This window comes from Tursiops truncatus, chromosome 10 (genome assembly GCF_011762595.2).
Source record: "Tursiops truncatus isolate mTurTru1 chromosome 10, mTurTru1.mat.Y, whole genome shotgun sequence".
Taxonomy (NCBI): Eukaryota; Metazoa; Chordata; class Mammalia; order Artiodactyla; family Delphinidae; genus Tursiops; species Tursiops truncatus.
In genome coordinates this window covers 27,718,030-27,730,827 of record NC_047043.1, presented here as the reverse complement: position 1 = coordinate 27,730,827, position 12,798 = coordinate 27,718,030, and the positions used below count along the sequence as shown (strand labels likewise).

General features: G+C 35.7%; 1 protein-coding gene across 1 annotated transcript in view; it reads right to left on the bottom strand.

Annotated features, from left to right (window-relative positions):
• PTCHD4 (patched domain containing 4) overlaps nucleotides 1-12,798 on the bottom strand; it is a 164,247-nt gene that overhangs the window by 82,224 nt on the left and 69,225 nt on the right. The window lies entirely within an intron of this gene.

The window sequence follows — 12,798 nt, the reverse complement described above, 5'->3', positions numbered from 1 at the left end:
CTCAAACACACAATTCTACCTTCCCAGGGACAAAGGGTGAGTTCCTCAGAGCCTTCTCAGCGGCCTGCTCCAGATGGGAAATGAATTCTATCTGGCTGAAAGTCTGCTAAAATCTCAATTCATCAATATTCCAGAGGTGCTTATGTCCTAAAATTAGAAACTATAAGTTATTAATTCAAATAATACATCCCACTTAAAAATGGGCAAAGAATATGAATTGTAATTCACAAAAGAAGAAATTCCTCCTGCCAATAAGGAGATTAAAAAAATTCAGCCTCTGATCCAGAAATTCCACTTCTGGGCATTCATCAAAAGAAAATGCCATTTGGGACAACGTGGATGGAACTTGAGGGCATTATGCTAAGTGAAATAAGTCACAAAGAGAAAGACAAATATCTCATGATCTCATTTATGTGTGGAATAAAAAAAAGCCAAGCTCATAGATGCAGATGACAGACTGGTGGTTGCCAGAGGTGGGGGGGTGGAATGGCAGGCAAATGGATGAAGGAAATAAAAAGGTACAAATTTCCAGTTATACCATGAGTAAATCATGGAGATGTATTGTACAGCATGGTGACTATAGTTAAGTATTGCATATTTGAAAGTCGCTAAGAGAGTAAACTTTTTTTTTTTTTAATAAATTTATTTATTTATTTTTGGCTGCATTGGGCATTCGTTCCTGTGCGTGGGCTTTCTTTGGTTGCGGTGCGCAGCGGCTACTCTTCTTGTGGCACACGGGCTTCTCATTGCGGTGGCATCTCTTACTGTGGAGCACGGGCTTTAGGCGCGCAGGCCTCACTAGTTGTGGTCTATGGGCTTAGCTGCTCCGCGGCATGTGGGATCTTCCCAGACCAGGGTTCGAACCGTGTCCCCTGCACTGGCAGGCAGATTCTTAACCACTGCCCCACCAGGGAGGTCCAAGAGAGTAAATCTTAAAAGTTCTCATCTCAAAAAAAATTCTGTAACTATGTGTGGTGATGGATGTTAACTAGACTTATTGTGGTGAACATTTTGCAATGTATACAAATATCAAATCATTATGCTGCACATCTGAAACTAATATAATGCTGTATGTCAATTATACCTTCATAGAAAAAGGGAAAAAAATTTAGCCTCAATAATGATATACAAACTAAAATGAAAATGTAATAGCATTTCTTGCTTTTCAAGTTATCATCAGTTATTAAGACGAAACTTGGTCATCAGTTATTAAGAGGAAACTTGACAACTGGTGAGAGTTTGAGGAAACAGACATTGTCATGTTCTGCTGAGAAGATAAATTAACATAAACTGGTTGAAAAGTTTGACAATGACAAATTTGAGAATGATATATATGCTTTTGCCTGCAATTTCATTTTTAGGAATTTATCATAAGAAAATAATTAGAGAAGTGAATAAAACTATGTGTCCAGTGATACTCACAGCAGCATTTTAATAACTGGAATAATAGTAATGATGATGATAATAACATTCATTGAGTGCCTAGTATGTGTCAGGCACTGTTCTTTTTTTTTTTGCATTTTTTAATTTATTTTTTATACAGCAGGTTCTTATTAGTTATCTATTTTATACATATTAGTGTATAGATATCAATTCCAATCTGCCAATTCATCCCACCACTACCACCCCCTGCCCCAGCCACTTTTCCCTCTTGGTGTCCATACATTTGTTCTCTACATCGTGTCTCTATTTCCACCTTGCAAACCGGTTCATCTGTACCATTTTTCGAGATTCCACATACGCGTGTTAATATACGATATTTGTTTTTCTCTTTCTGGCTTACTTCATTCTGTATGAGTCTCTAGGTCCATCCATGTCTCTACAAATGACCCAATTTCATTGTTTTTTATGGCTGAGTAAGATTCCATCATATATACGTACCACATCTTCTTTATCCATTTGTCTGTCGATGGGCACTTAGGTTGCTTCCATGACTTGGCTATTGTAAAGGTGCTGCAATGAACATTGGGGTGCATGTGCTTTTTGAATTATGGTTTTCTCTGGGTATATGCCCAGTAGTGGGATATCTGGGTCATATGGTAATTCTATTTTTAGTTTTTTAAGGAAACTCCATACTGTTCTCCATAGTGACTACATCAGTTTACATTCCCACCAACAGTTCAAGAGGATTTCCTTTTCTCCATACCCTCTCCAGCATTTGTTGTTTTTAGATTTTCTGATGATGTCCATTCTAACTGGTGTGAGGTGATACCTCATTGTAGTTTTCATTTGCATTTCTCTAATAATAAGTGATGTTGAGCAGCTTTTCATGTGCCTCTTGGCCATCTGTATGTCTTCTTTGGAGAAATGTCTATTTAGGTCTTCTGCCCATTTTTGGATTGGGTTGTTTATTTTTTTGGTATTGAGCTGCATGAGCTACTTGTAAATTTTGGAGATTAATCCTTTGTCAGTTGCTTTGTTTGCAAATATTTTCTCCCATTCTAAGGGTTGTCTTTTCATCTTGTTTATGGTTTCCTTTGCTGTGCAAAAGCTTTTAAATTTCATTAGGTCCCATTTGTTTATTTTTGGTTTTATTTCCATTTCTCTAGGAGGTGGGTCAAAAAGGATCTTGCTGTGATTTATGTCACAGAGTGTTCTATGTTTTCCTCTAAGACTTTTATAGTGTCTGGCCTTATATTTAGGTCTTTAATTCATTTTGAGTTCATTTTTGTGTATGGTGTTAGGGAGTGTTCTAATTTCATTCTTTTAGATGTAACTGTCCAGTTTTCCCAGCACCACTTACTGAAGAGGCTGTCTTTTCTCCATTGTGTATTCTTGCCTCCTTTATCAAAAATAAGGTGACCATATGTGCATGAGTTTATCTCTGGGCTTTCTATCCTGTCCCATTGATCTCTATTTCTGTTTTTGTGCCAGTACTCTACTGTCTTGATTACTGTAGCTTTGTAGTATAGCCTGAAGTCAGGGAGCCTGATTCCTCCAGCTCTGTTTTTCTTTCTCAAATTGTTTTGGCTATTCGGGGTCTTTTGTGTTTCCACACAAAATATGAAATTTTTGTTTTAGTTCTGTAAAAAATGCCATTGGTAGTTTGATAGGGATTGCATTGAATTTGTAGATTGCTTTGGGTAGTATAGTCATTTTCACAATATTGATTCTTCCAATCCATGAACATGGTATATATCTCCATCTGTTTGTATCATCTTTAATTTCTTTCATCAGTGTCTTATAGTTTTCTGCGTACAGGTCTTTTGTCTCCTTAGGTAAGTTTATTCCTAGGTATTTCATTCTTTTTGTTGCAATGGTAAATGGGAGTGTTTCCTTAATTTCTCTTTCTGATCTTTCATTGTTAGTGTCTAGGAATGCAAGAGATTTCTGTGCATTAATTTTGTATCCTGTTACTTTTCCAAATTATTAGCTCTAGTAGTCTTCTGGTAGCATCTGTAGGATTCTCTATATATAGTATCATGTCATCTGCAAACTGTGACAGTTTTACTTCTTCTTTTCCCATTTGGATTCCTTTTATTTCTTTTTCTTCTCTGATTGCCATGGCTAGGACTTCCAAAACTATGTTGAATAATAGTGGTGAGAGTGGACAACCTTGTCTTGTTCCTAATCTTAGAGGAAATGTTTTCAGGTTTTCACCATTGAGAATGATGTTTGCTGTGGGTCTGTCGTATATGGCCTTTATTATGTTGAGGTAGGTTCCCTCTATGCCCACTTTTTGGAGAGTTTTTTATCATAAATCGGTATTGAATTTTGTCAAAAGCTTTTTCTTCACCTATTGAGATGATCATATGGTTTTAATTCTTCAGTTTGGTAATATGGTGTATCACATTGATTGATTTGTGTATATTGAAGAATCCTCGCATCCCTGGGATAAATCCCACTTGATCATGGTGTATGCTCTTTTTAATGTGCTGTTGGATTCTGTTTGCTAGTATGTTGTTGAGGATTTTTGCATCTATATTCATCAGTGATATTGGTCTGCAATTTTCTTTCTTTGTGGTATCTTTGTCTGGTTTTGGTGTCAGGGTGATGGTGGCCTTGTAGAATGAGTTTGGGAGTGTTCCTTACTCTGCAATTTTTTGGAAGGGTTTGAGTAGGATGGGTGTGAGCTCTTCTCTTAATGTTTGATAGAATTCAGCTGTGAAGCCATCTGGTCCTGGACTTCTGTTTGTTGGAAGATTTTTAATCACAGTTTCAATTTCATTACTTGTGATTGGTCTGTTCATAGTTTCTATTGCTTCCTGGTTCAGTCTTGGAAGGTTATACCTTTCTTAGAATTTATCCATTTCTTCCTGGTTGTCCATTTTATTGGCATAGAGTTTCTTGTAGTAGTCTCTTATGATGCTTTGTATTTCTGTGGTGTCCACTGTAACTTCTCCTTTTCAGTTCTAATTTTATTGATTTGAGTCTGGTGACTTGCTTTTAATAAATAAAATAGAGCAAAAGTGATGGAATGTCCCTTCTGTGATTAGATTGTAAAAGGCTTTGACTGCCATCTTGCTCACAGACTCTCTTCTGCTTCCATGAAGCATGTTCTTATTTTGGAGAATTCCGTGTGACAAGGAACTGAGAATAGTCTTTGGCCTACAACAGCTACTGAGGAACTGAGACCCTCCATCCAACAGTCTGTGGGGAATTGAACCCAGTCAACAGCCACTGAGTGAGCTTGGAAGGGATCCTGCCCTAGTTGAAAATTAATCACAACCTTACAGAAGATCCTGAAACAGAGGATCCAGCTAAGCCATATCCAGGTTCCTGACTCCTAGAAATGGTAGATAGTAATTTTGGTTGTTTTAAGCTAGTATGTTTTGGGGTAATTTGTTATGCAGCAATGGATAACTAAATATATATATATTTACAGAATTTTACAGCATTATCTTTGGACACTATGATTATAATAACAAGAATTGATAACTTTGGTTCTATATTCAATAGCTTTATCATGGCTTCTCCTTTTTGATTTTTTATTCTGATTCCTTTTTTAATGACATTTTATAAACGTAATTCATTTTTAAAAAGGGGTCTTGTGTGCTATATTTCCTGAGCTATTACACCCAGGAGATTATCTATCTTTAATCTTAATACTTGAAGGATGGTTGGGGTAATAATGAATATTTTATTTCTGTTCCATTTTTCTATATTTTCCCTCAGAATAATTGCTTATCATTATATTGATGCCTTGGTCTCCCTCTCAATCGTCTTGTAATTGCTTTCCTATTTTTGTTCTTTTTTATTTCACTTTATGCAATTTCCTCATGTCTGTGTTCTATGTTTCTAAATGTGTTTTCACTTGTTTTGTTGCTTTCAAGGTAGCTTATCTCTCTAATAATGATTTTATTTTTTCCTTCCCTTTATTCCCTGAGTTCTGCCTACTTAATATTCCTTTCTTTCTTTCTTTTTTTTTTTTTTACTGTCTCTTCAGTTTTTCTGTTTTCTTTTGTGTTTATTTCTTACATGTTTGTAATACCTAGTGACGTCTTGGTGTTTGTATCTTCTATGTGGCATGCTTTGAGGTTTTTCTGGGATAAACTGCTCTTCCGGTAGAACTTCATTATCTGCATTTTGCTTACATTTTTTCCCTTCATTTTGTATGCTGGAACCTCCCTGGTTATGAAATGGAGGCAATTCTGTCTGGACCAGCTATTGCTGAAACCTGAGGGGTTGGCAGCAGAAGTGAGGTGGGCTCGCCCTTCACGTTTCAGTTTGGACTGGCCATCTCCCTCACTAAATCCTCTGTGTCCTCTATCCTGCTTGCCCATCTTCTTTTAGCTTTTGGTACTCAGGAAGTCTGTATGGCTCACAGAGACCCTCCTGAAATGTAGGTTCCCTGAGATTAAGAGGTAGTCCACACTGCTCTCACTCCGGCCCTCACCCAGGCTTAGCTACATCAAAGAAGACTACTCTTTCCTTTGCTCCACTTTTCCTAACATTTTACAGTATTAGACTGGGTTCTCATGGGACATTTCTCCGACCCTCCCAAGGCTTGCCTTGGCTTCTACATCTCATTCTGCTATTAGAACAGTGGTCTGAGCTCTTTCCAGAGTTCTGACATTTTAACTGTCAGGAAATCTGCAGCCTGCCATAAGATCAAGGACATGGATACATGTTGACTCTTCATCATCTCTCATCTTGGTCCAATAGAGCAGATATTCTTCACAATTTATAGTTGTGACTCTTTGTTTGCTTTTAGTGGTTTGTAAGGAAGGTATGCGATTAAAAATGTCTGTAGCAGCATCTCTAATTAGAAGAACTGTCTACCTATGAAGCTGACATTGAGCTTCATCTTCCCTTGAATTTTCTTCAAGAAGTCAACCACAACCTCATCTCTCTTTTTTTATGGCCCTTTCATGGTGCTTACTATTTATCTTTGCAAAATATCTCAGATTATATCCTAAATCAGTCCTTAATTTTCCATATGTATAAAAATTAGAACTTAATCTCCATGAATGAAGGGACCACATCAGTCTGACTTACCTATTTTTCCCCCACTACCTAGCATAGTGTCTAAAAGATAATAGGTGTTCAAGAAGAATTTTGAATGAAATCACGAATTAACCCATAAATGTAGTGTAACTGACTTCCAAACAAGACTATATTTTTTTGAGGGCAACTAATGCATATCAAGATAAATAACTTTGAATAATGTTTAAAAGGACTATAAAATAATATATATAATGTATATGGCAAAGCACAGAGTAAACATGCCCTTAATGCCTTCAGAATGGAACTGAACTAAAGAATTAATTATGATTTAATTAATATAAGAAAATAAATCAAATTAAATATAGATATACATTTGGATGATTACTTATATAGATTACACATTTCTAAACGTTAGGGTAAAATTTAAAAGTAGACATCAAAAAGTCAAATAAATGACGACAAAGGCAAGAAAACTGTGTTAGAGGTAAAATGGAGGAAGAAAGACAATTGTGTGGCTAATAACGTTTGCAAAGTAGTTTTTTCTGCTTTTTTAGTTTGTTTCTGCAAAAGAAAAATGAGTTTTAGTGTGTTTAAAGAATATTACTAAAGGAAGTTTTAATGATGCCTTATAATGCCAATGTTGCATTTATGCATGATTCAAAATATGATTTTGAGCTTCAGAACGGAAAGGTTTAGTTTTCAGTGGTTTAAATATTTAGTTTTCTTACAGTTCAGGCAGACATTCTGAGAGCAATTTAAAAGCATGACATTAAAACAGTTTTGAAAAAAATTTCTTTTTTCTATTTAGGAAGGCACATTTGGTATTTCAAGATTTGAAGGGCAAATAACTTGAGATTTCCAAGTTTAGATTTTATAGTGCAACCATATGCAAAACTCAGTCTTTGTGTGTAATAGGATAAAATGTTGGCAAATGCCTAAAGTTATTTTAACATATTAAGGAAAAATAAAGACAATAGTAAATCACCAGTAAACTCAACAAACTATGCTAATGGCTTAAAGGCCTATGAAGTTCAAATTTTAAAACTCTAAATATTACGGTAATCTATGCTAACCGGTCATTATAATCTTAGAACCTAGAACACAGGATAATTCTAATTTTACATTTACAAAAATAGTATAAATCATAAATATCAAACGTTTCAGTAAATGGGATGGAATTTTAACCCAGTTCCTATGTAAATTCATGGCAGTACAACATATGCAATATTTAAGCAAAAAGAATGACGTATTTCCTTCACCTTGTAATATGGTATATTTAAATAGAAATGAGAGGCTCTGTTTGAAGAGTGACATAAATGGTCAATAACTGTTTTATCATAAATATTTTTCATTAGTAATGTTTCTACATAAATATATAACTTGATAATCATCATTGACTTCCTAATTACTAAAATCTGCAAAAAATTCAAGGATTCCCTTCTTTGTTATATATTAAATTAAATCTTAAAAACAATGATTTAGTGCTTCCCTGGTGGCACAGTGGTTAAGAATCTGCCTGCCAATGCAGGGGACACGGGTTCGAGCCCTGGTCAGGGAAGATTCCCACATGCCACAGAGCAGCTAAGCCTGTGCGCCACAACTACTGAGCCCATGTGCCACAACTACTGAAGCCTGTGCACCTAGAGCCTGTGCTCCGCAACAAGAGAAACCACTGTAATGAGAAGCCTGCGCACTGCAATGAAGAGTAGCCTCCACCTGCCACAACTAGAGAAAGCCCACGCGCAGCAACGAAGACCCAATGCAGCCAAAAATAAATAAAATAAAAGAAAGAAAGGAAGGAAGGAAGGAAGGAAGGAGGAAAATGCATGGTATTAAAAAAAAATTAACAAAACAAAACAAAAAACAATGATTTAAGGGTAACTGCCCTAAAAATGATTCTTTTAAATCTTTTAAAAATGATTCATTTAATGATTCTTTTAATGAAAGCTGCTATTTCATATAAAGCTTTAGTTCGGATCAACAGATGCTTAAAGAATATCTAAGGTACATATATGGGTACAGTTTCAGAAGATACTTACCAGTGATTATGCATCAGAAAGGAAGATAAATGTTAATACATTACAAGTATGGCTTAATTAACAATTTAATGCACACATAGTTTGTCATAACTGGACCTGTCAGGGAGGGCAAATTTCCCCCTCTACCCCAGTCTTGTGGCTGGACTAATAATAAAACTGATGCAAGACTGATTAACAGGAGAAAAAAACCCAAATTTTAATTTGTGCTCATGGAGCACTTATAGAAATAGGACCTAAGAAGTAGCCAAAGCAGGCAGCCACTGTACTTTTTGGACAAAGAAACGACAAATTTGTAAGAAATTGACAAGACAAAGAAACTTAGGTTTTGGCTGTTTAACTGGTGAAAAATCTAAACAGAGTTTGGGCTTGGGGTAATGAATTAAAGAAGTAACAAGGTTTGTTTTCACAGGCTTCTCAGCCTCAAATTCCCTGTCTCTGGCAATAGGGTATCCCTTCTATCTCCAGATGCAGGGAGGGCACCTTTCACATGAGAGATTTATTTCATGCTTTCAGGAGGACAGAGGAGGGTCAGAGTTTCCTTCATCAGCTGCTTCTCAAGCAGCTTCAGTTCAAAATAATCAAGATGCCACTGTGGCATAGTTTGGGGAAGCCACCCTAAACCCCAGCACACCTATGATGGAAATTAAAGTAGATGTGAGATATAACTTGTATTGGGGGAATTTCAAAGGTAGGGAAAACAATTCCATAATTTATAATTTAAGATTTTCTTTAAGCTTGTGGTTAAAGACAAATTTTCATGTTTTCAATTGTGTTAAGATTTTCTCTATGAGTTTAACATGAGCATAGGGTTCTCTGCAGTGAAATGAATAATATGGGAATTTCTAATTTAATTGTGACCATTCCAACACATTTCCATTTACTTTTGAAAACTGATTTGTATTCATAAAACATCATATATCTCTTCATGTGATTCCTGGAATTATTCTCAGACCCTAACTTCTTTTTTTATTTTTTTAACATCTTTATTGGAGTATAATTGCTTTACAGTTGTGTGTTAGTTACTACTGTATAAAAAAGTGAATCAGCTATACGTATACATATATCCCCATATCCCCTCCCTCTTGCATTTCCCTCCCACCCTCCCTATCCCACCCCTCTAGGTGGTCACAAAGCACCGAGCTGATCTCCCTGCGCTGTGTGGCTGCTTCCCACTAGCTATCTAGTTTACATTTGGTAGTGTATATATGTCCATGCCATTCTCTCATTTTGTCCCAGCTTACCCTTCCCCCTCCCCGTGTCCTCAAGTCCATTACTATGTCTGCGTCAGACCCTAACTTCTTAATGACTCCTGCCTTTCTTGTGCATAGTTGCTATTCTTATTGCTCCTTTATGCTGACACAGTTGAATAAAAATTATCATGGTGAGAGGACTGGTTCTCTGTGCCTTAAGTAAATATTGAAAAAGGCCACACAGTACAAGAGGAAGGACATGCTAAAAACTTAAAAGTGGTACAAAGACAGATATGAGGACACATGGAATTCTATGAAGTAACTAGCTAGAATGGTCTAATATCTTTGAACAGTAATAAAATTATTTGTGGTGACAAAGGATTTGCCAAGATAGCAAAATGTTGTATGAAAGCCATATATTTAGTCAAAATAAAAAGTTAGAAATATGTAAAAAATGGAGAAAGAAAATTTATGATATAACTATACCCATTCAATATTCTTGTCTTAGAAGAAATCCTTCATTTAATGGAAGGTGAAAAAAACTACTGATCGTTTTAATTAAATAAAATTAATGCTGATTCAACTGCTATTTATGTTGTATATGCATATTCAAATAACTTTTTATTACTCTGCCCTATTTTTACCATTCATTTCAGGTATAGAAAGCCTAACATTTCAACACACGAATTTTCATTCAAACACATTGATATTTTTAGCAATATCCATGGAGTCTACATGATGAGAAAAACTTGTGGTGATACTATATTGAGGTGAGTTTTTCCTTTTAAAACTTTTTCTTTTTTTGGCTCTTTTGTTTTTTCAGTACCTAAATTACTTTTGAATAGAGGCCAAAGCCGACCTGCTTCATGCTAAATTTCAAACTATACTGAACAGAGCAATTGTGTGTATGTGTATACAATTAATATATTAATATGATATAATATTATATTAATACTATGTATACTTTTTTCTTTTTATCAGATAGAAAATATGTCTGAGTTTTGAGAGAATCTGGTAGACAGTATTAATTTTGTTTCTAGAACTTTAATTTGTCTAATAATTAGCTACTTATGAAGACTTGGAAAGACAATACACTTAGCGGCAGAGAGCATAGATGGAGACAGAGCTGCTGTGTTTGTACCTTGGCTCTACCACATACTATCTGATATGACCTTCAGCCAATTAGTAAAATTCTGTCTCATTGTTCTGACCTATAATAAAAGTTCATATACAATGGATTATTATAAGGATTAGGTAAATTAATACCTGTGAAGTGTTATTACTGGAACATTCTAAGTGCTGAATACTTATGCGTTATTATTAAATCTCCACTGTCAGTTTTCCTGGCTCCCTGACCATACAACCTGGCTTGCAGAAGTATCTCATATAGGTAGTGGATTTTTAAAAAATTAAATTTCAGTGCCTTTTGGCTGTCTATATATTTTCTCTTGCACCAATCCCCATCATTCCCTATTGTCTTATAATAGTCTATTGCACATACCAGTGTAAACGTATCAGTATTCACAACCTGTCCCCCGAGGCATTTAAGTTCAGAACCTTTTGATAAAGAGGTATATGTATCTGTTCTTGGGGACTTCCCTGGAAGTCCAGCGGTTAAGACTCTGCACTTCCAATGCAGGGGGCATGGGTTCGATCCCTGGTCTGGGAACTAAGATCCCACATGCGTGTGGCCAAAAAAAAAAAAAGATATATGTATCTGTTCTTAACTGTCTTCACTGGTTTATAAGAGATTCTTTGTACCTTACTGTCATCAAATCCCTGGATCTGTTCTGCCTAGTGGAGCTGAATTATGTTTTCTATCAATCTGGTCTAATGAAACTTGAACCCAGAATACTCCAAAGACCGATATTTTTGAATTGTGAACTCAAGAATCTCCGTGAATATTATTTCTGTTTTCTCTCAAAATGTACATCAAATTGTAGGACAGGATTATCAACAATATGGTCTAGTAATATAGTGACTGGCATCCTCTCAACTTCCTGAACATGGATATGAAAAGCAAGTCATGCAGGGGGAAGGCACTTCTTGACCACTGCACTCTACACTGGTGATGTAGTAGTGTCTTACTCTAGATAGTGTCATTCTAGTGCACCTTGTGTATGGAAACGTCTTGCTTCTAAATTCAGAATAAAGTTCTCATAGTGGCAAACCCTTTCCTTTGAGAAGGAGATGCCTGTTTTTCAAAGGAAAAGTATTAATTGGTCTACAGTAAAGTAAGCTTTAAAAAGTTTGTATTTGAATATTATCTACTGAATCAGAAAATGAAGATAATGAACAAACTGTAACCTATGAAATTATGCGAAAAACAAATTTGGGTTAGAAAGCAGTTAATATTAACATTAAGCACACAATACATGTATATCATGAAAATACTAAAATAATAATGGTTTAAAAACAGAGTCCAGAATAATATCCAGCCATTAAAAGTGACACTGCAGCTGTTTCTGCTTCCTGATATTACAGGATTGTGCTATTGGGATCAACCTTTTAGCCAAAAACAAGAAAAATGCTAGATAAAAAATAAACACAAAATATACTAACAAACCTTGTCCTAAAAATCACTGAAGTGCTGCAAATATAGTGGGAAACTTTAAGAATAAATTCTTGAGCTAAGACTGAATGTAGAGTGCTAAGCAGAATTTCACAGCAACTCTAGTTTCATTGAGAGGTTTTTTTTTAAAAAAAAATAATAATACTGCACACTTAGGCTTCAGATTAATAGCCTTCATTTATGAGGGAGGGCAGAAATTTAGTTTTATGGTCTGTGCGAGGTGAGACGTCTTATTGAGACACCTTACCCACCTCAACCTGGGATCTCAAAGGCCACATATTCAGAGCAATGACACACTTTAGAGATGGTATCTGTGCTGAGTAGAATAGAGAAGAAAAATGAAAAGGAAAAAAAATCAAAAAAGTTGTTTTTATAGATGAGTCTTTGTGTACATTTACACCCTGGATACCATAGTCTGGATGGAGCAAGGAACCTCAAGTTGGGAACTACGTTTGAGATATTTCCACTCATAAATGCCCACAGGTACCAGACAGATGCAAACACAAGCCTCTTTGGAAGAGGGTACAGCATCATAGGAATCTGAAAACACACAATTTTTTTTCAAGGATAATGACTACCACACACTCATAGATAACTAGGCACACAAGGA